Below are 26,791 nucleotides of genomic sequence, written 5' to 3' on the forward strand. Positions count from 1 at the left end.
CCGGAAGTGACATTTACTGTCCTTTCTCTTTGACTTTTTAGGGTTTAAAGACCTGCTGCATCCATTTTTCACATTTTTAAGCCTGTTTAGACACCTTTTGGGCCACCTGGAGAATTTGGCAAAAATTTGAAAATTTCGAGGAGCACACCCCTCAAAACGGACCCCCCATTTTTATTGCATTTTTATACTCGTTGGAACTTCTTTTTTCCAAGGGGTTACCAGAGGGGTGAAAAATGAGTTGATTTGAGCTTTAAACAGCCAATCAATTGGCTGAGAAACTGGCATTTTCCAAAACCGGAAGTGGCATTTAATGTCCTTTCTCTTTGACTTCTTAGGGTTTAAAGACCTGCTTCACTTCCGGTTCCGGCGCCGGATGCTGTGACTAGCGGGACCCGCGGCTCCCGGGAACCCGCCCTTATAACATCTGCCATCTGCCTCGGGGACCCCCGCATCTTGGCTTTGGGGTGCCTCCTCACATCCCGCGGCGGCCCCAGCATGGAGCGGTACCTTCTCCCGATGCAGTCCGGCCACGAGTCGGCTGCTGGGGCGGAGGGGTGCGGCTCTCCCCCTCCTGCAGCCAAGATGGCCGCCGAAGCTGCCTGTCACAGCATGGACACAGGCACAGAGGGAGATCACAACGTGGGAGCAGGTATGTCTGCACCTCTCCCCACCATCCTCACTGCCTCTCCACTCACATCAGGCACTGATAGCTCTTCTGAGCAATATATAAAAATAGCCCAGGCAGTTTCTTCAATTTTGCTCCCAAATATCACACAGGCTGTGGATAAGGCTGTAAGCCAGGGCATTGAACAGCTGCGAATAGATTTGGGCGAACATTCTAAACGGTTAACTGTGGCTGAGCAGCGCTTATCTGACTTAGAAGATGAAGTCCATTCCATACAAGCAGTTACGTCACAATCCAATCGTATACAGCAAAATATATTGGATAAAATCGACGATCTGGAAAATCGATCACGTAGAAATAACTTACGCATCGTGGGTCTCCCAGAATCTTTTAATACAGGTTCTCTTCCCGATCTCTGCTCAGCACGAATCCCTGCAGCTTTGGGTCTATCCTCCTCCTGTCAGGTAGAGAGAGCTCATCGCCTGGGGCCCCCATCTAACGAACGCCGGGTACCACGTTCGGTGATTGTCCGCTATCTCAACTATGCTGATCGCATGGCGATCCTCACCTCTTTTCGTAATTCCCATTCTCTACAAATTGAGGGTCACAAATTATTAATATTTGCGGACTATTCACAGGAAGTATCACGTAAACGGAAAGCGTTTCAGCAAGTCTGCGCCACTCTTCACCAGAAAGGAATAAAATTCACATTAGCGTATCCGGCTACGTTACGTTTCAATGCACCATCCGGGGAATCCAAATCTTTCGTCCACCCTGAAGAAGCCCACCAATACCTCCAAGATCATCTAAATGACGGGGATCCGTCGACGCGTATTGCGGGCAGGAATTCTGGCCCTAGAGATCAACGTAGTCCTCGCAAAGACCCACCTAAGCGTCAACGCACAAACCCAGCGTCTTCCAAATCTCGCCCGCCTTGAAGGTATAAGAGGCCATTGGTCTCTACATATTAGCTTTAAGCTTCTCTCCTGGCCCGATTGGTACGGATGTGACTGTTTTTCATTTTTTGCTTGGTTTCTATTGCTTTCTATTGCAATGAACATACTTTCCAAAGTCTGAGTTTTATTGGTTGTTCAACTTGTAATGTTATATATATATATATTATCTGATGGTGCGGCGTTCTCTCACGCTCACCTGCTTCAACATTATTGTGTAAATCATATATCTGCTTGAATTTATACTTCCCTACTCCTGCATGTGCCTGGTTCCCTATTTCAGCGGTGCTGGGGGGGGGGAGATGCTGGAGCCGCTGATGGGAATAAATTTGAGGGAGGCCCTCTCCCATCCCAACAATTATACACTGGCCCCTGGGGCAGGCTCTTCTCCCATATACTCCCGGTCACGCTGGTATTGGTGGAAACAGCATGCGGAATGACGTGAAGTCCTGTATACTGTATTGGTATATTGTATGTTTTGACTTTTTGTTGGGCTCTATTAGGGCCCTTGATCTTGTTCTCACCTTTCTCTCTCGCTTTTCTTTTCTTCTCCAACTTTATTTCTTGGGAGAACTCCTCCGTCCTCTGAGACCGGCTTCTAATCACCCCCAATTGTCTAGCGAAGCAGTGTTCATTATGCGTACATTTCTAATGGGTAAAATGATTATCCTTCTATCATATCAAGCACATCAGTTAAGATGACACGTATTTTCTCTTGGAATGTCAAGGGTCTCAGGTCCCCTCACAAACGCATGGCGGTTCTACGACATCTACGGCGCTTGCGTGCGGATATAGCTTTGCTCCAAGAAACTCACCTTACCCAATCTGACTTTATCCGCATGCGTAAACTATGGGTGGGTCATGTTTTCGGCTCCTCTTCCCTAAATAATAAAGCAGGGGTACTTATTCTTATTCACAAACGGCTTAATCCGGAATTAGTCGCTATGGATGCTGATACTGAAGGCCGTTTCATAGCAGCTCATATCAAACTCGGAACCCAAGAATTGGTTCTTACTAGTTTTTACGCACCCAATTCCCCGACGAGGCAGGTTTTCCAGGCCCTCTCTTCACGGCTGGCGGCATATGTTCACAAGCCGCTCGTCGTGGGAGGGGACTTTAATTCTGTTATGCAAGAGCAGGAGGATAAATCGCAGAATGTAGACCGTGGCCCTCGTTCCCCTCAGTTTCCCCGTCTCACACCTACTTTGCTATGTAGCTTCGCTGAAGCAATGCAAATTACCGATATATGGCGCTTAACCCATCCGGACGGCAAAGATTACACTTTCTATTCCCCTGTTCATCATTCTTTATCTAGAATAGATTATACTTTTTGTAACTCCGTTCTACTGCAACATGTTGTATCATCTACCATACATGACATAGCCATATCAGATCACTCTCCAATCTCTATTACTATAAACTTTCTAGACCCTACGCCACATCCTAGGATATGGCGTTTCCCCTCGTTTCTGGCGAATAATCAGGAGCTCTCCAAACTATTACAGGACACCTGGGCAGACTTTCAAATTACGAATGCTGTCCATGTCTCTAATCCAAATTTGTTTTGGGATGCAGGGAAGGCTGTGTTACGCGGCAAAATCATCGCTTTTACGTCCGCTTATAAAAAAAGAATTTCACGTAATTTCACTGAAGCTAGTAACCTTCTTAGACTGACTCAAAGAAAAATGGCGGACTCTAATACGCAGGACAACAGAAAAGCTTGGGCGGACGCTAAAACCCAATTTGATACCTGGGCGGCTGCTCAGGAAGCATTACATCACTCACACCTTGACTTACAATATCACAGGTTTGGTAATAAACCAGGCAAACTGCTGGCGCGCATGTGTAGGAAGCCTTTCACCCCTACGCAATTCACCTCTCTTAAAGACTCCCAGGGGGCACTTAAACAATCTCAGGAAGAGATTATATCTATTTTGGAAAACTTTTATGCAGACTTGTACGGGCCGGATCCTATTGACCAGGCACGAGCACAGTCCTTTCTGGAAAGTGTAAATTTGCCCCAAATAGATCCAATAGCACTGCAATCTCTAAATGCCCCTATTTCACAGGCGGATATTTGTCTAGCTATTAGATCTCTAGCTAATGGTAAAGCTCCAGGTCCAGATGGGTACACCTCTGAATTTTTTAAACTAATGGACAAAACTCTGTCTCCTACTCTCCAGCTAGTTTATCAGTCCATCCAGGAGAGCGGGGTATATCTCCCATCGGCTTCGCAAGCCCACATTAAACTAATAGCAAAAAAAGGCAAAGACCCTTCTGATCCTGGATCGTATCGTCCCATTTCCCTCCTTAACCTAGATGCAAAGATCCTTTCTAAGATCATAGCTAACCGTTTGGCCATTATTTTACCCTCTATCATTCACCCTTCTCAAGCAGGTTTTATAAAGGGTCGATCGGCCACGTCTAATATCCGCAAAGTGCTTACAGTTCTGCATCAGGCTAAAAATAACCCCCTTCAGGATTTAGCGATTATTTCTCTCGATGCTGAAAAAGCCTTTGATAACGTTAGTTTTCAATGGCTTCAACTAGTACTCTCTAAATTCGGCTTTTCCGGTTCGTTTATACAGTTAATTCAGGCTATGTATTCTGCCCCAACGGCTCAGATAGTAGCCGCGGGAAAAATATCTAACTCTTTTCTACTACATAAAGGAACAAGGCAAGGCTGTCCACTATCTCCCTTGCTTTTCAATTTAGCATTGGAACCCTTAGCCCGCTTCCTGCTTTTTCAGTCACAACTTCATGGCGTTCAAGTTGCTCAACAAGACCTTCGCCTAGCTTTATTTGCGGACGACATATTAATATTCACATCCAACCCGTCACTAGATCTGCCATATATTCAGAAAGTTTTTGCAGACTTTCGGTGTTGCTCGGGTCTTCGTATTAATTTTGCAAAAAGTGAGGTCCTTCCCCTATACCACGCCCGACTTCCAGATTGGGCCTGCGACTCCCTCTTTAAAATCAATACACGTTACATTACCTATCTGGGTATCAAAATTGGGAAATTGGCTTCGTCCCTTTATTCTCTTAACTTTTCGCCAGTTATTCAAAAAATTTTAGCGGAATTGGAAGTGTGGAAAGACCTGCCATTATCCCTCATGGGTAGAGCCCATCTCTTCAAGATGACAAGCTTTCCGAAGCTTTTATACCCTCTCCAAACTATCCCTCTTCTGCTCAAACGCACGGATATAGTCAAGTTAAACAAGGGGATTTCCAGCTTCCTATGGAGAGGGCGTCGCCCGCGTATAGCTATACACAAGCTGTTTCTCCCTAGATGTGAGGGCGGCATGGGCCTCCCCAACATCCGGCTCTATAATTTATCTTGTATTTTACGGGTGTGTATAGATTGGTTATCCCAAGCGTCCATGTTCTCCAATTACCTACTTGAATCAGCCATGGTGAGTCCGTTCGACCTGTCGGCCCTATTACATTCTAACTCCAACTCAATACCGGTTCATCTTAAACATAATCCACTCATACGGGATACACTCTTCACTTGGAGGGAGGTCAGACGTAGACTAGGAGTTTCTCCCTGGATATCTCGCTTTCTTCCCATACATCACAATTAGAGATGAGCGAAGAAATGAAAAATTCGATTCGACTGATTCGGCGAATTCGTGGACAATATTCGATTCGAGTCGAATAAATTCGCTGTGAATTTAACTTAAAAAAGGGTGTTTCTAGGCTTCAGAGAGACTTAATATTAGTGCAGAACACTGTACCTTTAATTTAAATGCCCTTGGAGTCTGCTGGGGAAGAGAAATAATACTGTCTGTCAGTATGACATGCAGATGAGTGCCGTCGATCTTAGAATCACTGCACACTTCACTCCTTTGGCCAGTCACGGGGCCAAAACCAGCGTTTGGAGCCACAGTGTGGCGGTGGAGGCAGCAGCAATGGGAGGCCATACAGCAACCTATGACAAAATGGAAACCAGCAGGAGCGTGAGGAGACCTGAAAGTGGCACATGGCAGAGTGGGAGCAATGGGAGGCGGTACAGGGACCCAGGTCACACTATGGGCCCAGCAGCAGCGTGACCAGGCGGTACGGGGGCCCATGGCCGATATGGGGCTTGGTGGCACCTATGGAAGGCCTGTAATCTGCCAGCAACCTATGACAAAATGGACAACCGCAGGAGTGTGAGGAGATTTCAAAGTGGCACATGGCAGAGTGGAAGCAATGGGAGGCCGTACAGGGACCCAGGTCACACTGTGGGACCAGCATCAGCGTGAACAGGCGGTACGGGGGCCCATGGCCGATTTGACCTCATTCATCCCATAGTCCTGCCGACTCACGAATAGCGTGGCCTCCTCAAAGGGCCTGAGCAAGCGCAGGTGTCACACATGAGCTGCCAATGGCTGACATCTAAGTTACACAGGGAGTACCTTTATCCGCTTTTAACATCAGGAAATCTGTGATGGCCTTTAGCTGTTCGTAAAGGCGGTCTAACATATGTAGGGTTGAATTCCACCTTGTTGCAACGTCACAGCATGAGGAGTCGGTACGGGGGCCCATGGCAGATTACATGTCTGGCAGCAGCTATGTGAGGCCCGTAATCTGCCTGCACCCTATGTCAAAAAATTTAACACACCAGCAGTGTGAAGAGACCTGAAAGTGGCACATGGCAGCAGAGTGTGGCGATGGAGACAGCAGCAATGGGAGGCCGTACAGGGACCCATGAGAGACTCTAGACTTGGCAGCAGCATGAGGAGGCGGTATATAGGGGCCCATGGCAGATTAGGGGCCTGGCAGCAGCTATGTGAGGCCCGTAATCTGCCTGCACCCTATGTCAAAAAATTTAACACACCAGCAGTGTGAAGAGACCTGAAAGTGGCACATGGCAGCAGAGTGTGGCGATGGAGACAGCAGCAATGGGAGGCCGTACAGGGACCCATGAGAGACTCTGGACTTGGCAGCAGAATGAGGAGGCGGTATATAGGGGCCCATGGCAGATTAGGGGCCTGGCAGCAGCTATGTGAGGCCCGTAATCTGCCTGCACCCTATGTCAAAAAATTTAACACACCAGCAGTGTGAAGAGACCTGAAAGTGGCACATGGCAGCAGAGTGTGGCGATGGAGACAGCAGCAATGGGAGGCCGTACAGGGACCCATGAGAGACTCTAGACTTGGCAGCAGCATGAGGAGGCGGTATATAGGGGCCCATGGCAGATTAGGGGCCTGGCAGCAGCTATGTGAGGCCCGTAATCTGCCTGCACCCTATGTCAAAAAATTAAACACACCAGCAGTGTGAAGAGACCTGAAAGTGGCACATGGCAGCAGAGTGTGGCGATGGAGACAGCAGCAATGGGAGGCCGTACAGGGACCCATGACAGACTCTGGACTTGGCAGCAGCATGAGGAAGCGGTATATAGGGGCCCATGGCAGATTAGGGGCCTGGCAGCAGCTATGTGAGGCCCGTAATCTGCCTGCACCCTATGTCAAAAAATTTAACACACCAGCAGTGTGAAGAGACCTGAAAGTGGCACATGGCAGCAGAGTGTGGCGATGGAGACAGCAGCAATGGGAGGCCGTACAGGGACCCATGAGAGACTCTGGACTTGGCAGCAGCATGAGGAGGCGGTATATAGGGGCCCATGGCAGATTAGGGGCCTGGCAGCAGCTATGTGAGGCCCGTAATCTGCCTGCACCCTATGTCAAAAAATTTAACACACCAGCAGTGTGAAGAGACCTGAAAGTGGCACATGGCAGCAGAGTGTGGCGATGGAGACAGCAGCAATGGGAGGCCGTACAGGGACCCATGAGAGACTCTAGACTTGGCAGCAGCATGAGGAGGCGGTATATAGGGGCCCATGGCAGATTAGGGGCCTGGCAGCAGCTATGTGAGGCCCGTAATCTGCCTGCACCCTATGTCAAAAAATTAAACACACCAGCAGTGTGAAGAGACCTGAAAGTGGCACATGGCAGCAGAGTGTGGCGATGGAGACAGCAGCAATGGGAGGCCGTACAGGGACCCATGACAGACTCTGGACTTGGCAGCAGCATGAGGAGGCGGTATATAGGGGCCCATGGCAGATTAGGGGCCTGGCAGCAGCTATGTGAGGCCCGTAATCTGCCTGCACCCTATGTCAAAAAATTTAACACACCAGCAGTGTGAAGAGACCTGAAAGTGGCACATGGCAGCAGAGTGTGGCGATGGAGACAGCAGCAATGGGAGGCCGTACAGGGACCCATGAGAGACTCTAGACTTGGCAGCAGCATGAGGAGGCGGTATATAGGGGCCCATGGCAGATTAGGGGCCTGGCAGCAGCTATGTGAGGCCCGTAATCTGCCTGCACCCTATGTCAAAAAATTAAACACACCAGCAGTGTGAAGAGACCTGAAAGTGGCACATGGCAGCAGAGTGTGGCGATGGAGACAGCAGCAATGGGAGGCCGTACAGGGACCCATGACAGACTCTGGACTTGGCAGCAGCATGAGGAGGCGGTATATAGGGGCCCATGGCAGATTAGGGGCCTGGCAGCAGCTATGTGAGGCCCGTAATCTGCCTGCACCCTATGTCAAAAAATTTAACACACCAGCAGTGTGAAGAGACCTGAAAGTGGCACATGGCAGCAGAGTGTGGCGATGGAGACAGCAGCAATGGGAGGCCGTACAGGGACCCATGAGAGACTCTGGACTTGGCAGCAGCATGAGGAGGCGGTATATAGGGGCCCATGGCAGATTAGGGGCCTGGCAGCAGCTATGTGAGGCCCGTAATCTGCCTGCACCCTATGTCAAAAAATTTAACACACCAGCAGTGTGAAGAGACCTGAAAGTGGCACATGGCAGCAGAGTGTGGCGATGGAGACAGCAGCAATGGGAGGCCGTACAGGGACCCATGAGAGACTCTAGACTTGGCAGCAGCATGAGGAGGCGGTATATAGGGGCCCATGGCAGATTAGGGGCCTGGCAGCAGCTATGTGAGGCCCGTAATCTGCCTGCACCCTATGTCAAAAAATTAAACACACCAGCAGTGTGAAGAGACCTGAAAGTGGCACATGGCAGCAGAGTGTGGCGATGGAGACAGCAGCAATGGGAGGCCGTACAGGGACCCATGACAGACTCTGGACTTGGCAGCAGCATGAGGAGGCGGTATATAGGGGCCCATGGCAGATTAGGGGCCTGGCAGCAGCTATGTGAGGCCCGTAATCTGCCTGCACCCTATGTCAAAAAATTTAACACACCAGCAGTGTGAAGAGACCTGAAAGTGGCACATGGCAGCAGAGTGTGGCGATGGAGACAGCAGCAATGGGAGGCCGTACAGGGACCCATGAGAGACTCTAGACTTGGCAGCAGCATGAGGAGGCGGTATATAGGGGCCCATGGCAGATTAGGGGCCTGGCAGCAGCTATGTGAGGCCCGTAATCTGCCTGCACCCTATGTCAAAAAATTAAACACACCAGCAGTGTGAAGAGACCTGAAAGTGGCACATGGCAGCAGAGTGTGGCGATGGAGACAGCAGCAATGGGAGGCCGTACAGGGACCCATGACAGACTCTGGACTTGGCAGCAGCATGAGGAGGCGGTATATAGGGGCCCATGGCAGATTAGGGGCCTGGCAGCAGCTATGTGAGGCCCGTAATCTGCCTGCACCCTATGTCAAAAAATTTAACACACCAGCAGTGTGAAGAGACCTGAAAGTGGCACATGGCAGCAGAGTGTGGCGATGGAGACAGCAGCAATGGGAGGCCGTACAGGGACCCATGAGAGACTCTGGACTTGGCAGCAGCATGAGGAGGCGGTATATAGGGGCCCATGGCAGATTAGGGGCCTGGCAGCAGCTATGTGAGGCCCGTAATCTGCCTGCACCCTATGTCAAAAAATTTAACACACCAGCAGTGTGAAGAGACCTGAAAGTGGCACATGGCAGCAGAGTGTGGCGATGGAGACAGCAGCAATGGGAGGCCGTACAGGGACCCATGAGAGACTCTAGACTTGGCAGCAGCATGAGGAGGCGGTATATAGGGGCCCATGGCAGATTAGGGGCCTGGCAGCAGCTATGTGAGGCCCGTAATCTGCCTGCACCCTATGTCAAAAAATTAAACACACCAGCAGTGTGAAGAGACCTGAAAGTGGCACATGGCAGCAGAGTGTGGCGATGGAGACAGCAGCAATGGGAGGCCGTACAGGGACCCATGACAGACTCTAGACTTGGCAGCAGCATGAGGAGGCGGTATATAGGGGCCCATGGCAGATTAGGGGCCTGGCAGCAGCTATGTGAGGCCCGTAATCTGCCTGCACCCTATGTCAAAAAATTTAACACACCAGCAGTGTGAAGAGACCTGAAAGTGGCACATGGCAGCAGAGTGTGGCGATGGAGACAGCAGCAATGGGAGGCCGTACAGGGACCCATGAGAGACTCTAGACTTGGCAGCAGCATGAGGAGGCGGTATATAGGGGCCCATGGCAGATTAGGGGCCTGGCAGCAGCTATGTGAGGCCCGTAATCTGCCTGCACCCTATGTCAAAAAATTTAACACACCAGCAGTGTGAAGAGACCTGAAAGTGGCACATGGCAGCAGAGTGTGGCGATGGAGACAGCAGCAATGGGAGGCCGTACAGGGACCCATGAGAGACTCTGGACTTGGCAGCAGCATGAGGAGGCGGTATATAGGGGCCCATGGCAGATTAGGGGCCTGGCAGCAGCTATGTGAGGCCCGTAATCTGCCTGCACCCTATGTCAAAAAATTTAACACACCAGCAGTGTGAAGAGACCTGAAAGTGGCACATGGCAGCAGAGTGTGGCGATGGAGACAGCAGCAATGGGAGGCCGTACAGGGACCCATGACAGACTCTAGACTTGGCAGCAGCATGAGGAGGCGGTATATAGGGGCCCATGGCAGATTAGGGGCCTGGCAGCAGCTATGTGAGGCCCGTAATCTGCCTGCACCCTATGTCAAAAAATTTAACACACCAGCAGTGTGAAGAGACCTGAAAGTGGCACATGGCAGCAGAGTGTGGCGATGGAGACAGCAGCAATGGGAGGCCATACAGGGACCCATGAGAGACTCTAGACTTGGCAGCAGCATGAGGAGGCGGTATATAGGGGCCCATGGCAGATTAGGGGCCTGGCAGCAGCTATGTGAGGCCCGTAATCTGCCTGCACCCTATGTCAAAAAATTTAACACACCAGCAGTGTGAAGAGACCTGAAAGTGGCACATGGCAGCAGAGTGTGGCGATGGAGACAGCAGCAATGGGAGGCCGTACAGGGACCCATGAGAGACTCTGGACTTGGCAGCAGCATGAGGAGGCGGTATATAGGGGCCCATGGCAGATTAGGGGCCTGGCAGCAGCTATGTGAGGCCCGTAATCTGCCTGCACCCTATGTCAAAAAATTTAACACACCAGCAGTGTGAAGAGACCTGAAAGTGGCACATGGCAGCAGAGTGTGGCGATGGAGACAGCAGCAATGGGAGGCCGTACAGGGACCCATGACAGACTCTGGACTTGGCAGCAGCATGAGGAGGCGGTATATAGGGGCCCATGGCAGATTAGGGGCCTGGCAGCAGCTATGTGAGGCCCGTAATCTGCCTGCACCCTATGTCAAAAAATTTAACACACCAGCAGTGTGAAGAGACCTGAAAGTGGCACATGGCAGCAGAGTGTGGCGATGGAGACAGCAGCAATGGGAGGCCGTACAGGGACCCATGACAGACTCTGGACTTGGCAGCAGCATGAGGAGGCGGTATATAGGGGCCCATGGCAGATTAGGGGCCTGGCAGCAGCTATGTGAGGCCCGTAATCTGCCTGCACCCTATGTCAAAAAATTTAACACACCAGCAGTGTGAAGAGACCTGAAAGTGGCACATGGCAGCAGAGTGTGGCGATGGAGACAGCAGCAATGGGAGGCCGTACAGGGACCCATGACAGACTCTGGACTTGGCAGCAGCATGAGGAGGCGGTATATAGGGGCCCATGGCAGATTAGGGGCCTGGCAGCAGCTATGTGAGGCCCGTAATCTGCCTGCACCCTATGTCAAAAAATTTAACACACCAGCAGTGTGAAGAGACCTGAAAGTGGCACATGGCAGCAGAGTGTGGCGATGGAGACAGCAGCAATGGGAGGCCGTACAGGGACCCATGAGAGACTCTAGACTTGGCAGCAGCATGAGGAGGCGGTATATAGGGGCCCATGGCAGATTAGGGGCCTGGCAGCAGCTATGTGAGGCCCGTAATCTGCCTGCACCCTATGTCAAAAAATTTAACACACCAGCAGTGTGAAGAGACCTGAAAGTGGCACATGGCAGCAGAGTGTGGCGATGGAGACAGCAGCAATGGGAGGCCGTACAGGGACCCATGACAGACTCTGGACTTGGCAGCAGCATGAGGAGGCGGTATATAGGGGCCCATGGCAGATTAGGGGCCTGGCAGCAGCTATGTGAGGCCCGTAATCTGCCTGCACCCTATGTCAAAAAATTTAACACACCAGCAGTGTGAAGAGACCTGAAAGTGGCACATGGCAGCAGAGTGTGGCGATGGAGACAGCAGCAATGGGAGGCCGTACAGGGACCCATGAGAGACTCTGGACTTGGCAGCAGCATGAGGAGGCGGTATATAGGGGCCCATGGCAGATTAGGGGCCTGGCAGCAGCTATGTGAGGCCCGTAATCTGCCTGCACCCTATGTCAAAAAATTTAACACACCAGCAGTGTGAAGAGACCTGAAAGTGGCACATGGCAGCAGAGTGTGGCGATGGAGACAGCAGCAATGGGAGGCCGTACAGGGACCCATGACAGACTCTGGACTTGGCAGCAGCATGAGGAGGCGGTATATAGGGGCCCATGGCAGATTAGGGGCCTGGCAGCAGCTATGTGAGGCCCGTAATCTGCCTGCACCCTATGTCAAAAAATTAAACACACCAGCAGTGTGAAGAGACCTGAAAGTGGCACATGGCAGCAGAGTGTGGCGATGGAGACAGCAGCAATGGGAGGCCGTACAGGGACCCATGACAGACTCTGGACTTGGCAGCAGCATGAGGAGGCGGTATATAGGGGCCCATGGCAGATTAGGGGCCTGGCAGCAGCTATGTGAGGCCCGTAATCTGCCTGCACCCTATGTCAAAAAATTTAACACACCAGCAGTGTGAAGAGACCTGAAAGTGGCACATGGCAGCAGAGTGTGGCGATGGAGACAGCAGCAATGGGAGGCCGTACAGGGACCCATGAGAGACTCTGGACTTGGCAGCAGCATGAGGAGGCGGTATATAGGGGCCTATGGCAGATTAGGGGCCTGGCAGCAGCTATAGGAGGCCCGTAATCTGCCAGCACCCTATGTCAAAAAATTAAACACACCAGCAGTGTGAGGAGACCTGAAAGTGGCACATGTTTGAGGCATGATTCATGGCGGATTTAGTCAGTTGTGTCAGGAACTGGTGGTTTGAAATCCAGACTAATCCACGCCTGATTCATTTTCACAAACGTGAGTCTCTCCACACTTTGGGTGGACAGTCGTGTCCTCCGCGGAGTTACAATACCTCCTGCCGCACTAAACACGCGCTCCGATGCCACGCTACTGGCCGGGCATGACAGCCTTTCAAGGGCAAATTCAGCTAGTTGGGGCCAAAGGTCAAGTTTCGTTGCCCAGTAGTCAAGGGGATTGTCTACCTCGGTTGGCAGGGTGCTGTCCAAGTAGGCCCAAGCCTGTTGTTTGAGCTCCTGCTCCAGGTCCACCTGATGCTGCTGCTGCTGCTGCGGCTGGTTAGTAGTTTCCTCACTGCGCTGGTGAAGAAAGCTACTCATCATCGACTGCAGACTGAGGCAGCCGCTGCTGGTGGAGCTGCCACTGCTCCTACCACCCCACCCCTCCCCTGCTGCCATGCCAGCGGAACGCGAGCGCACAGGGCCCACAGTGTCTGAGGATGGACGTTGGCGCACAAAGGCAGAGACCAACTGACTACATAGGTGGTTTTTATAGTACGTAATTTTGGCCTCCCTCTCAGCAGGTGTGAAAAAGGCCACCATTTTGGACCGGTAGCGAGGGTCCAACAAGGTGGACAGCCAAAAGTCATCCCTCTGTCTGATGGTTATTATTCGGCTGTCGCTACGCAAGCAACCGAGCATGCTATGGGCCATTTGTGCCAAGGAATGCGAGGGACTCCCTGCCTCCATCTCCACAGCATACTGCCACGGTGCGTCTGGGTCCTCTGTCTCCTCCTCCTCCTCCTCTACCAGATGCTCCTGCTCCTCCACTCCTGTCCGCTGAGTGGAAAAACCACCCATTTCACTCAATAATTCCTGAGCACAAATGTCCTCCTCTACCTCCTCCTCTTCTTCCTGTCCTGCCCCCACAGGGGTCATGTGGCGTTGAGATCTGTGCGCCACGTCTACCGCACCCTGACCAGCCATTGTTAACAGCATTTGTTCCAGGACGTGCAACAGAGGAATGACGTCGTTCATCCCATAGTCCTGCCGACTCACGAATAGCGTGGCCTCCTCAAAGGGCCTGAGCAAGCGGCAGGTGTCACGCATGAGCTGCCAATGGCTGACATCTAAGTTACACAGGGGAGTACCTTTATCCGCTTGTAACATCAGGAAATCGGTGATGGCCTTTCGCTGCTCGTAAAGGCGGTCTAACATGTGTAGGGTTGAATTCCACCTTGTTGCAACGTCGCAGATCAGGCGATGCTGTGGAATTCCGTTCTGCCGCTGCAGCTCAATGAGGGTGTTCTTTGCGGTGTAGGAATGGCTGAAATGCATGCACAGTTTACGTGACATTTTAAGGATGTCTTGCAGTGGGATGGTGGATTTTAGGAACCGCTTGACAACCAGATTGAACACGTGAGCCATGCATGGCGCATGGCACAACCTTCCTTGACGCAGAGCAGACACCATGTTCTTTCCGTTGTCAGTCAACATGGTTCCGATTTTTAGTTTGCGCGGAGACAGCCATCTGTCGATTTCTCTGTTCATTACACTCAGCAGTTCCTCCCCTGTGTGACTACGTTCGCCAAGGCATACCAGGTGCAGCACAGCGTGACACCGTTGCGCCCTGCACATGTGATATGCCGGTCGGGTAATGGGACTTGGCACGGGGGTGGCGGCTGAGGACACGGCGGAAAAAGAGGTGGTAGAGGCGGACATGCTTGCTGGACCAAGGACGTGCAAACGTGGAGGCAAAAGCGTCGTGACCTGTCCAAGTTGCTGGTGCGGCTGTGCCGGCACCACGTTCACCCAGTGGGCCGTAAATGACATGTACTGTCCCTGACCGTAGTTACAGCTCCACACGTCGGCGCTGCCGTGCACTTTGGCAGAGACCGACATGCTCAAAGACTGGCCCACCATCTCTTCTACATGTGAATGCAGGGCTGGCACTGCCTTTTGGGCAAAGAAATGACGGCTTGGCACTCTCCACCGCGGCGCGGCACAAGCCATCATTTCTCGGAAAGGTGCTGAGTCCACCAGTTGGAAAGGGAGGGACTGCAGCACCAGCAACTTGGACAGGAGGACGTTCAGCTTTTGCACCGTCGGGTGCGTGCTCGCAAACTGTTGTCTCTTGGATACGGATTCCAAGAAAGACTGTTGACGGAATCCGAGAAGAGGAGTAGCAGGAGAAGGAGCATCTGAACGAGCGGAAGATGCCAATGAGCGACAACTCCCCTCAGCAGAGGTGTTGGAGCCTTGACTGGCTGATAGAGGGCGATTGACGACGTCGGGTGACGGAGCAAGTAACGGAGCGGGTGATGGAGCGGGGGCTGGGGCAGGCAGAACCGCCGTATGTTTATCACGGTTTTCCCAGGCCACCGAATGGTGACGCTGCATATGCTGACGCAACGCTGTAGTCCCAACATGGGCCCCCTGGCCACGCTTGCATTTCTGGCCACATAGTCGACATACGGCTACGTTTACTTCCTCGGGCGGCTTGAGGAAAAATTGCCACACCACCGAGTAGGAAACTTTGCCCCCGCTACTCTTCACTGGCTGACTGCTACTTCCTCCGTGCGCAACGGCACCACTACTGGCCGTGGTGGTAGGCTGCAGTGGAGCTGGTGCTCTACTCCGTGGACGTTTGGCTCCACTGACACTGATGCGACCCTGCTGCTGTCTCCTGGGCAACCCACCGACTGTTTTGCTCGCTTCCAAGCTGCCACCCTCTTCTCCTGATGATGCGGAAGAAATTGCCTGATGACGACGAGGCTGCCAAGTGCGATCAACCTCCTCATCATCAAGTAGGGTCTCCGCCTCACTACTAGCCCCCTCGGCTGCGTCTGGGTCAGGAGACAGACCTGTCTCTAGACCGGCTACCGAGCCACTCTCCTCGCCAGTACTTGTTCGCTTGGCTGCTGAAAAGGCCGATGTCTCCCCCCGTTCCTGACCGCCCTCTGTTAGCTCTTCCTCACTGTACAGTGGGGCTGAGCCCACAGCATGCGATACTTCGCTTGGTGAGGGAACAGCAAAGGACAGGGGCAGGTAGAGGACACGTGATTTCAGTGGGCTTGGTCCCGGGCCATGCCAACTAACGGTTGTGTCTGACGTACCCACCGACCGTTGGCTGTAGGTGTCAGAGGTGACCTGGGAAGAGGAAGACGACCGAGCCAACCAATCAATGACGGCAGGGTTGTCGGTGGAGACACGACCGCTGGATGACACCGGGAGCACTGGCCTCTGGCTGCGAATACTGCTGCCTCGACCCCTTCCTCTGCTGCCACGTCTGCTCGCTCCTAAAACATTGCCTCCTCTGCCACTCCTCTGCATGTTGTCTGACATACTATTTAATTCAACGATTAGGTGTCCCTGAGTAACAATTCTCTGGCACTCAGTAACAATTCTGTCTGTCCCTGAGTATGAATTCTGTGGCCCTGAGTAACAATTATGTGTCTGTGCGAGTAACAATTCTGTGTCTGTGCGAGTAACAATTCTGTGTCTGTGCAAGTAACAATTTTGTGTCTGTGCGAGTAACAATTCTCTGGCACTCAGTAACAATTCTGTCTGTCCCTGAGTAACAATTCTCTGGCACTCAGTAACAATTCTGTCTGTCCCTGAGTATGAATTCTGTGGCCCTGAGTAACAATTCTGTGTCTGTGCGAGTAACAATTCTGTGTCTGTGCAAGTAACAATTTTGTGTCTGTGCGAGTAACAATTCTCTGGCACTCAGTAACAATTCTGTCTGTCCCTGAGTAACAATTCTCTGGCACTCAGTAACAATTCTGTCTGTCCCTGAGTATGAATTCTGTGGCCCTGAGTAACAATTCTGTGTCTGTGCGAGTAACAATTCTGTGTCTGTGCAAGTAACAATTTTGTGTCTGTGCGAGTAACAATTCTCTGGCACTCAGTAACAATTCTGTCTGTCCCTGAGTAACAATTCTCTGGCACTCAGTAACAATTCTGTCTGTCCCTGAGTAACAATTCTCTGGCACTCAGTAACAATTCTGTCTATCCCTGAGTATGAATTCTGTGGCCCTGAGTAACAATTCTGTGTCTGTGCGAGTAACAATTCTGTGTCTGTGCAAGTAACAATTTTGTGTCTGTGCGAGTAACAATTCTCTGGCACTCAGTAACAATTCTGTCTGTCCCTGAGTAACAATTCTCTGGCACTCAGTAACAATTCTGTCTGTCCCTGAGTAACAATTCTCTGGCACTCAGTAACAATTCTGTCTGTCCCTGAGTATGAATTCTGTGGCCCTGAGTAACAATTCTGTGTCTGTGCGAGTAACAATTCTGTGTCTGTGCAAGTAACAATTTTGTGTCTGTGCGAGTAACAATTCTCTGGCACTCAGTAACAATTCTGTCTGTCCCTGAGTAACAATTCTCTGGCACTCAGTAACAATTCTGTCTGTCCCTGAGTAACAATTCTCTGGCACTCAGTAACAATTCTGTCTATCCCTGAGTATGAATTCTGTGGCCCTGAGTAACAATTCTGTGTCTGTGCGAGTAACAATTCTGTGTCTGTGCAAGTAACAATTTTGTGTCTGTGCGAGTAACAATTCTCTGGCACTCAGTAACAATTCTGTCTGTCCCTGAGTAACAATTCTCTGGCACTCAGTAACAATTCTGTCTGTCCCTGAGTAACAATTCTCTGGCACTCAGTAACAATTCTGTCTATCCCTGAGTATGAATTCTGTGGCCCTGAGTAACAATTCTGTGTCTGTGCGAGTAACAATTCTGTGTCTGTGCAAGTAACAATTTTGTGTCTGTGCGAGTAACAATTCTCTGGCACTCAGTAACAATTCTGTCTGTCCCTGAGTAACAATTCTCTGGCACTCAGTAACAATTCTGTCTGTCCCTGAGTAACAATTCTCTGGCACTCAGTAACAATTCTGTCTGTCCCTGAGTATGAATTCTGTGGCCCTGAGTAACAATTCTGTGTCTGTGCGAGTAACAATTCTGTGTCTGTGCAAGTAACAATTTTGTGTCTGTGCGAGTAACAATTCTCTGGCACTCAGTAACAATTCTGTCTGTCCCTGAGTAACAATTCTCTGGCACTCAGTAACAATTCTGTCTGTCCCTGAGTAACAATTCTCTGGCACTCAGTAACAATTCTGTCTGTCCCTGAGTATGAATTCTGTGGCCCTGAGTAACAATTCTGTGTCTGTGCGAGTAACAATTCTGTGTCTGTGCAAGTAACAATTTTGTGTCTGTGCGAGTAACAATTCTCTGGCACTCAGTAACAATTCTGTCTGTCCCTGAGTAACAATTCTCTGGCACTCAGTAACAATTCTGTCTGTCCCTGAGTAACAATTCTCTGGCACTCAGTAACAATTCTGTCTGTCCCTGAGTATGAATTCTGTGGCCCTGAGTAACAATTCTGTGTCTGTGCGAGTAACAATTCTGTGTCTGTGCAAGTAACAATTTTGTGTCTGTGCGAGTAACAATTCTCTGGCACTCAGTAACAATTCTGTCTGTCCCTGAGTAACAATTCTCTGGCACTCAGTAACAATTCTGTCTGTCCCTGAGTAACAATTCTCTGGCACTCAGTAACAATTCTGTCTGTCCCTGAGTATGAATTCTGTGGCCCTGAGTAACAATTCTGTGTCTGTGCGAGTAACAATTCTGTGTCTGTGCAAGTAACAATTTTGTGTCTGTGCGAGTAACAATTCTCTGGCACTCAGTAACAATTCTGTCTGTCCCTGAGTAACAATTCTCTGGCACTCAGTAACAATTCTGTCTGTCCCTGAGTAACAATTCTCTGGCACTCAGTAACAATTCTGTCTGTCCCTGAGTAACAATTCTCTGGCACTCAGTAACAATTCTGTCTGTCCCTGAGTAACAATTCTCTGGCACTCAGTAACAATTCTGTCTGTCCCTGAGTAACAATTCTCTGGCACTCAGTAACAATTCTGTCTGTCCCTGAGTAACAATTCTCTGGCACTCAGTAACAATTCTGTCTGTCCCTGAGTAACAATTCTCTGGCACTCAGTAACAATTCTGTCTGTCCCTGAGTAACAATTCTGTCTGTCCCTGAGAATGAATTCTGTGGCCCTGAGTAAGAATTCTCTGGCACTCAGTAACAATTCTGTCTGTCCCTGAGTAACAATTCTCTGGCACTCAGTAACAATTCTGTCTGTCCCTGAGTAAAAATTCTGTGGCCCTAATAACGTTTCTGTGGCCCTAAGTAACAATTCTCTGGCACTGAGTAACAATTCTGTCTGTCCCTGAGTATGAATTCTGTGGCCCTAACTAGCGTTTCTTTGTCCCTAAATAACGATTCTGTGGCCCTCATTAACAAGTCTGTGTCCCTGAGTAATGGTTCTCTGTCCCTAAGTAACTTCTCTCTGTCCCCAATTCTCGTTTCTGTGGCCCTAACTCTGTCCCTGTCCCTAGTACAGAGCGGTCTGCCTCTGTTCAATGACTGCAGGCAAATGAAGATTTCCAAAATGGCCGCTATATATACCTCGACCATTACACAGTGCTGGCTGGCTGGCTGCTGATTGGCTGATGCGATCACATGTCGTTGAGGAATGCATTATGGGGCAGCGCGCCTTGTCTGCGCGCCTTCCCCGACATCCCCGCTCCGTCGCCGCACATGTCAGCCGCCATTTTCGGAAAAATTTCGATTCGCGCGTCCGAATTAGGCTGTTTTTCGGATTCGGCACGAATCGAAATTTTTCCGATATTCGACTCGAATTCCACTTCGGATGCTTCGATTCGCTCATCTCTAATCACAATCCTTCCTTCTCTGTCTCTCAACAACATGCAGCCTACGATTTGTGGTATAACCAGGGTCTTAGACTTGTGAACCAATTGTATGATGGTGCATCAGGTTCTCCCCTTCCGTTTCAACAAATTCTTGGCTCGTTTGAACTACCTTCCCATCATTTTTTGTATATTTTACAAGTCAGGAATTTTGTGAAATCCATAGCTCAGGATAAGTCCACCCGTTTTTGCACGACTATGATAGAGGTTCTTGTGAGGAACCAGAAGTATAACATATCTAACATATATAATCAATTGTCCTTACAATATGCTACACCGTTGGACTCCTCTACCTCCATCAAAACATGGTTGCGGGACTTCGACAATGTTTTCACTGCGGAACAAATACTTGCAGGCTTTAACACTACCTGTGCGTTCAACACGAACGAATTTTGGCGGGAGCAGCAATTTAAAATTATGCATCATGCCTATATGCCTTGTTTGTACTCAAGATCGGACCCAACGATCTCTGCGTGTCCGCTTTGTGGCTCATATAAGCCATCCCTCCACCACAGGTTTTGGAGTTGTCCCTCGATCTCTAATTTCTGGTCCCAACTCTTGAACTTTATACTCTTCGTTACTGCTCTCCCGCTACCTAGAGACCCACTGCTCCTTCTTTTTGGAAACCTGGATGTTCCCGTAACTGCTGCTTCACATCAGCACATTGCTCTGCTCAGAACTGCCAAACCGTGGCTCTCCACCTGCCTGATGGCAGCGAGAAGGTCAATTTTAAAAAAATGGGCCTCCAACTGCCCGCCAACCATTTCGGATGTCAAATTGGACTTACACTCTCTACTTCGTTTGGAGCGGCTCAGCATTCATAACTCCCCATCTACTCCAGGAGAGGAAAAGTTCAACCGCAAGTGGGGACAATATGTTTCAAGAATACTCCCTTCCTCGGAGTCTCAGCACCCCTCACATGGATTTCTAGCCTGGTCCTAATGTAGCCTCTGGGATATTCCTGATGCATTATGTATTGCTCGTATTAGGGGTAATCTGACTGTTTGAATTATACTTTCTGGGCCTTCTTGGACCTTTGACAATCTACCCTCCTTCCACTTTGGATTCAGTTTTCACTTTTCTTCTACTCTCTTTCTTTCACAACTTCGCTTCTTTGATGACTCTTAGGGAACTGTCCCCATACTAGCCCATCTACACCTCCACACACTGTCGAGCTGTTTCTTGCTACTGACATGTTCTTCCGGTCATCTGGCCTCTGAACCTAGGCAATACATTCCTAAGTCTTCTACTTCTCCCTCTTTTCTTTCTTTCTTTCTTTCTTTCTTTCTTTCTTTCTTTCTTTCTTTCTTTCTTTCTTTCTTTCTTTCTTTCTTTCTTTCTCTTTGTCTTTCATGATGGTCTATTTCTTTCTAGACTTGTTTTCTCAATTTTCTTTCTCCTTATTTCCCTACAGTCTAATTTCTATTCTTTATTCTATGTTTTCTGTTTTTGTTCCCACTTCCTATCCATATGCACGTTGACCCTCCTCCTGGTCATTTGACTATTGGCTAACATGGAATATATCTGCTTGTCTCTCTAGAATTATACCTTTGCATGTTTTGACTCGTATCTTCTTAACAACCTGGATACATTACTCCTAAGTAGAGATGAGCGAAGAAATGAAAAATTCGATTCGACTGATTCGGCGAATTCGTGGACAATATTCGATTCGAGTCGAATAAATTCGCTGTGAATTTAACTTAAAAAAGGGTGTTTCTAGGCTTCAGAGAGACTTAATATTAGTGCAGAACACTGTACCTTTAATTTAAATGCCCTTGGAGTCTGCTGGGGAAGAGAAATAATACTGTCAGTCAGTATGACATGCAGATGAGTGCCGTCGATCTTAGAATCACCGCACACTTCACTCATTTGGGCAGTCACGGGGCCAAAACCAGAGTGTGGAGCCACAGTGTGGCGGTGGAGGCAGCAGCAATGGGAGGCCATACAGCACCCTATGACAAAAATGGAAACCACCAGCAGTGTGAGGAGACCTGAAAGTGGCACATGGCAGAGTGTGGCGATAGAGACAGCAGCAATGGGAGGCCGTACAGGGACCCATGACACACTCTGGACCTGGCAGCAGCATGAGGAGGCGGTACAGGGGCCCATGACAGATTACGGGCCTGGCAGCAGCATGAGGAGTCGGTACAGGGGCCCATGGCAGATTACGGGCCTGGCAGCAGCAATGGGAGGCCGTACAGGGACCCATGACACACTCTGGACCTGGCAGCAGCATGGGGAGGCGGTACAGGGGCCCATGACAGATTACGGGCCTGGCAGCAGCATGAGGAGTCGGTACGGGGGCCCATGACACACTCTGGACCTGGCAGCAGCATGAGGAGGCGGTACAGGGGCGCATGACAGATTACGAGCCTGGCAGCAGCAACTTGGACAGGAGGACGTTCAGCTTCTGCACCGTCGGGTGCGTGCTCGCAAACTGTTGTCTCTTGGAAACGGATTCCAAGAAAGACTGCTGACGGAATCCGTGAAGAGGAGTAGCAGGAGAAGGAGCATCTGAACGAGCGGAATATGCCAACAAGCGACAACAGTGGCCCATGACAGATTACGGGCCTGGCAGCAGCATGAGGAGTCGGTACGGGGGCCCATGGCAGATTACGGGCCTGGCAGCAGCTATGGGAGGCCCGTAATCTGCCAGCACCCTATGACAAAAAATGGAACCCACCAGCAGTGTGAGGAGACCTGAAAGTGGCACATGGCAGAGTGTGGCGATGGAGACAGCAGCAATGGGAGGCCGTACAGGGACCCATGAGAGACTCTGGACCTGGCAGCAGCATGAGGAGGCGGTATAGGGGCCCATGGCAGATTAGGGGCCTGGCAGCAGCTATGGGAGGCCCGTAATCTGCCAGCACCCTATGACAAAAAATGGAACACACCAGCAGTGTGAGGAGACCTGAAAGTGGCACATGGCAGAGTGTGGCGATGGAGGCAGCAGCAATGGGAGGCCGTACAGGGACCCATGAGAGACTCTGGACTTGGCAGCAGCATGAGGAGGCGGTATAGGGGCCCATGGCAGATTAGGGGCCTGGCAGCAGCTATGGGAGGCCCGTAATCTGCCAGCACCCTATGACAAAAAATGGAACACACCAGCAGTGTGAGGAGACCTGAAAGTGGCACATGTTTGGGGCATGATTCATGGCGGATTTAGTCAGTTGTGTCAGGAACTGGTGGTTTGAAATCCAGACTAATCCACGCCTGATTCATTTTCACAAACGTCAGTCTCTCCACACTTTGGGTGGACAGTCGTGTCCTCCGCGGAGTTGCAATACCTCCTGCCGCACTAAACACGCGCTCCGATGCCACGCTACTGGCCGGGCATGACAGCCTTTCAAGGGCAAATTCAGCTAGTTGGGGCCAAAGGTCAAGTTTCGTTGCCCAGTAGTCAAGGGGATTGTCTACCTCGGTTGGCAGGGTGCTGTCCAAGTAGGCCTAAGCCTGTTGTTTGAGGTCCTGCTCCAGGTCCACCTGATGCTGCTGCTGCTGCTGCGGCTGGTTAGTAGTTTCCTCACTGCGCTGGTGAAGAAAGCTACTCATCATCGACTGCAGACTGAGGCAGCCGCTGCTGGTGGAGCTGCCACTGCTCCTACCACCCCACCCCTCCCCTGCTGCCATGGCAGCGGAACACGAGCGCACAGGGCCCACAGTGTCTGAGGATGGACGTTGGCGCAGACAGGCAGAGACCAGCTGACTACATAGGTGTTTTTTATAGTACGTTATTTTGGCCTCCCTCTCAGCAGGTGTGAAAAAGGCCACCATTTTTGAACGGTAGCGAGGGTCCAACAAGGTGGACAGCCAAAAGTCATCCCTCTGTCTGATGGTTATTATTCGGCTGTCGCTACGCAAGCAACCGAGCATGCTATGGGCCATTTGTGCCAAGGAATGCGAGGGACTCCCTGCCTCCATCTCCACAGCATACTGCCACGGTGCGTCTAGGTCCTCTGTCTCCTCTTCCTCCTCCTCTACCAGATGCTCCTGCTCCTCCACTCCTGTCCGCTGAGTGGAAAAACCACCCATTTCACTCAATAATTCCTGAGCACCAATGTCCTCCTCTACCTCCTCCTCTTCTTCCAGTCCTGCCCCCACAGGGGCCATGTGGCGTTGAGATCTGTGCGCCACGTCTACCGCACCCTGACCAGCCATTGTTAACAGCATTTGTTCCAGGACGTGCAACAGAGGAATGACGTCGTTCATCCCATAGTCCTGCCGACTCACGAATAGCGTGGCCTCCTCAAAGGGCCTGAGCAAGCGCAGGTGTCACGCATGAGCTGCCAATGGCTGACATCTAAGTTACACAGGGAGTACCTTTATCTGCTTTTAACATCAGGAAATCTGTGATGGCCTTTTGCTGTTCGTAAAGGCGGTCTAACATATGTAGGGTTGAATTCCACCTTGTTGCAACGTCACAGCATGAGGAGTCGGTATAGGGGCCCATGGCAGATTAGGGGCCTGGCAGCAGTTATGGGAGGCCCATAATCTGCCAGCACCCTATGACAAAAAATGGAACACACCAGCAGTGTGAGGAGACCTGAAAGTGGCACATGGCAGAGTGTGGCGATGGAGACAGCAGCAATGGGAGGCCGTACAGGGACCCATGAGAGACTCTGGACCTGGCAGCAGCATGAGGAGGCGGTATATAGGGGCCTACGGCAGATTAGGGGCCTGGCAGCAGCTATAGGAGGCCCGTAATCTGCCAGCACCCTATGTCAAAAAATTCAACACACCAGCAGTGTGTGAGGAGACCTGAAAGTGGCACATGGCAGAGTGTGGCGATGGAGACAGCAGCAATGGGAGGCCGTACAGGGACCCATGACAGACTCTGGACTTGGCAGCAGCATGAGGAGGCGGTATATAGGGGCTTATGGCAGATTAGGGGCCTGGCAGCAGCTATAGGAGGCCCGTAATCTGCCAGCACCCTATGTCAAAAAATTCAACACACCAGCAGTGTGAGGAGACCTGAAAGTGGCACATGGCAGAGTGTGGCGATGGAGACAGCAGCAATGGGAGGCCGTACAGGGACCCATGACAGACTCTGAACTTGGCAGCAGCATGAGGAGGCGTTATATAGGGGCCCATGGCAGATTAGGGGCCTGGCAGCAGCTATGTGAGGCCCGTAATCTGCCTGCACCCTATGTCAAAAAATTTAACACACCAGCAGTGTGAAGAGACCTGAAAGTGGCACATGGCAGCAGAGTGTGGCGATGGAGACAGCAGCAATGGGAGGCCGTACAGGGACCATGACAGACTCTGGACTTGGCAGCAGCATGAGGAGGCGGTATATAGGGGCCCATGGCAGATTAGGGGCCTGGCAGCAGCTATGTGAGGCCCGTTATCTTGCAGCACCCTATGTCAAAAAATTTAACACACCAGCAGTGTGAAGAGACCTGAAAGTGGCACATGGCAGCAGAGTGTGGCGATGGAGACAGCAGCAATGGGAGGCCGTACAGGGACCCATGAGAGACTCTGGACCTGGCAGCAGCAGGAGGAGGCGGTATATAGGGGCCCATGGCAGATTAGGGGCCTGGCAGCAGCTATGTGAGGCCCGTAATCTGCCTGCACCCTATGTCAAAAAATTTAACACACCAGCAGTGTGAAGAGACCTGAAAGTGGCACATGGCAGCAGAGTGTGGCGATGGAGACAGCAGCAATGGGAGGCCGTACAGGGACCCATGACAGACTCTGAACTTGGCAGCAGCATGAGGAGGCGGTATATAGGGGCCCATGGCAGATTAGGGGCCTGGCAGCAGCTATAGGAGGCCCGTAATCTGCCAGCACCCTATGTCAAAAAATTTAACACACCAGCAGTGTGAAGAGACCTGAAAGTGGCACATGGCAGCAGAGTGTGGCGATGGAGACAGCAGCAATGGGAGGCCGTACAGGGACCATGACAGACTCTGGACTTGGCAGCAGCATGAGGAGGCGGTATATAGGGGCCCATGGCAGATTAGGGGCCTGGCAGCAGCTATGTGAGGCCCGTTATCTTGCAGCACCCTATGTCAAAAAATTTAACACACCAGCAGTGTGAAGAGACCTGAAAGTGGCACATGGCAGCAGAGTGTGGCGATGGAGACAGCAGCAATGGGAGGCCGTACAGGGACCCATGAGAGACTCTGGACCTGGCAGCAGCAGGAGGAGGTGGTATATAGGGGCCCATGGCAGATTAGGGGCCTGGCAGCAGCTATGTGAGGCCCGTAATCTGCCTGCACCCTATGTCAAAAAATTTAACACACCAGCAGTGTGAAGAGACCTGAAAGTGGCACATGGCAGCAGAGTGTGGCGATGGAGACAGCAGCAATGGGAGGCCGTACAGGGACCATGACAGACTCTGGACTTGGCAGCAGCATGAGGAGGCGGTATATAGGGGCCCATGGCAGATTAGGGGCCTGGCAGCAGCTATGTGAGGCCCGTTATCTTGCAGCACCCTATGTCAAAAAATTTAACACACCAGCAGTGTGAAGAGACCTGAAAGTGGCACATGGCAGCAGAGTGTGGCGATGGAGACAGCAGCAATGGGAGGCCGTACAGGGACCCATGAGAGACTCTGGACCTGGCAGCAGCAGGAGGAGGCGGTATATAGGGGCCCATGGCAGATTAGGGGCCTGGCAGCAGCTATGTGAGGCCCGTAATCTGCCTGCACCCTATGTCAAAAAATTTAACACACCAGCAGTGTGAAGAGACCTGAAAGTGGCACATGGCAGCAGAGTGTGGCGATGGAGACAGCAGCAATGGGAGGCCGTACAGGGACCCATGAGAGACTCTGGACCTGGCAGCAGCAGGAGGAGGCGGTATATAGGGGCCCATGGCAGATTAGGGGCCTGGCAGCAGCTATGTGAGGCCCGTAATCTGCCTGCACCCTATGTCAAAAAATTTAACACACCAGCAGTGTGAAGAGACCTGAAAGTGGCACATGGCAGCAGAGTGTGGCGATGGAGACAGCAGCAATGGGAGGCCGTACAGGGACCATGACAGACTCTGGACTTGGCAGCAGCATGAGGAGGCGGTATATAGGGGCCCATGGCAGATTAGGGGCCTGGCAGCAGCTATGTGAGGCCCGTT

Source organism: Staurois parvus, unplaced genomic scaffold (assembly GCF_062004578.1).
Source record: "Staurois parvus isolate SC_StPar_1 unplaced genomic scaffold, SC_StPar_1.0 ptg000096l, whole genome shotgun sequence".
NCBI lineage: Eukaryota > Metazoa > Chordata > Amphibia > Anura > Ranidae > Staurois > Staurois parvus.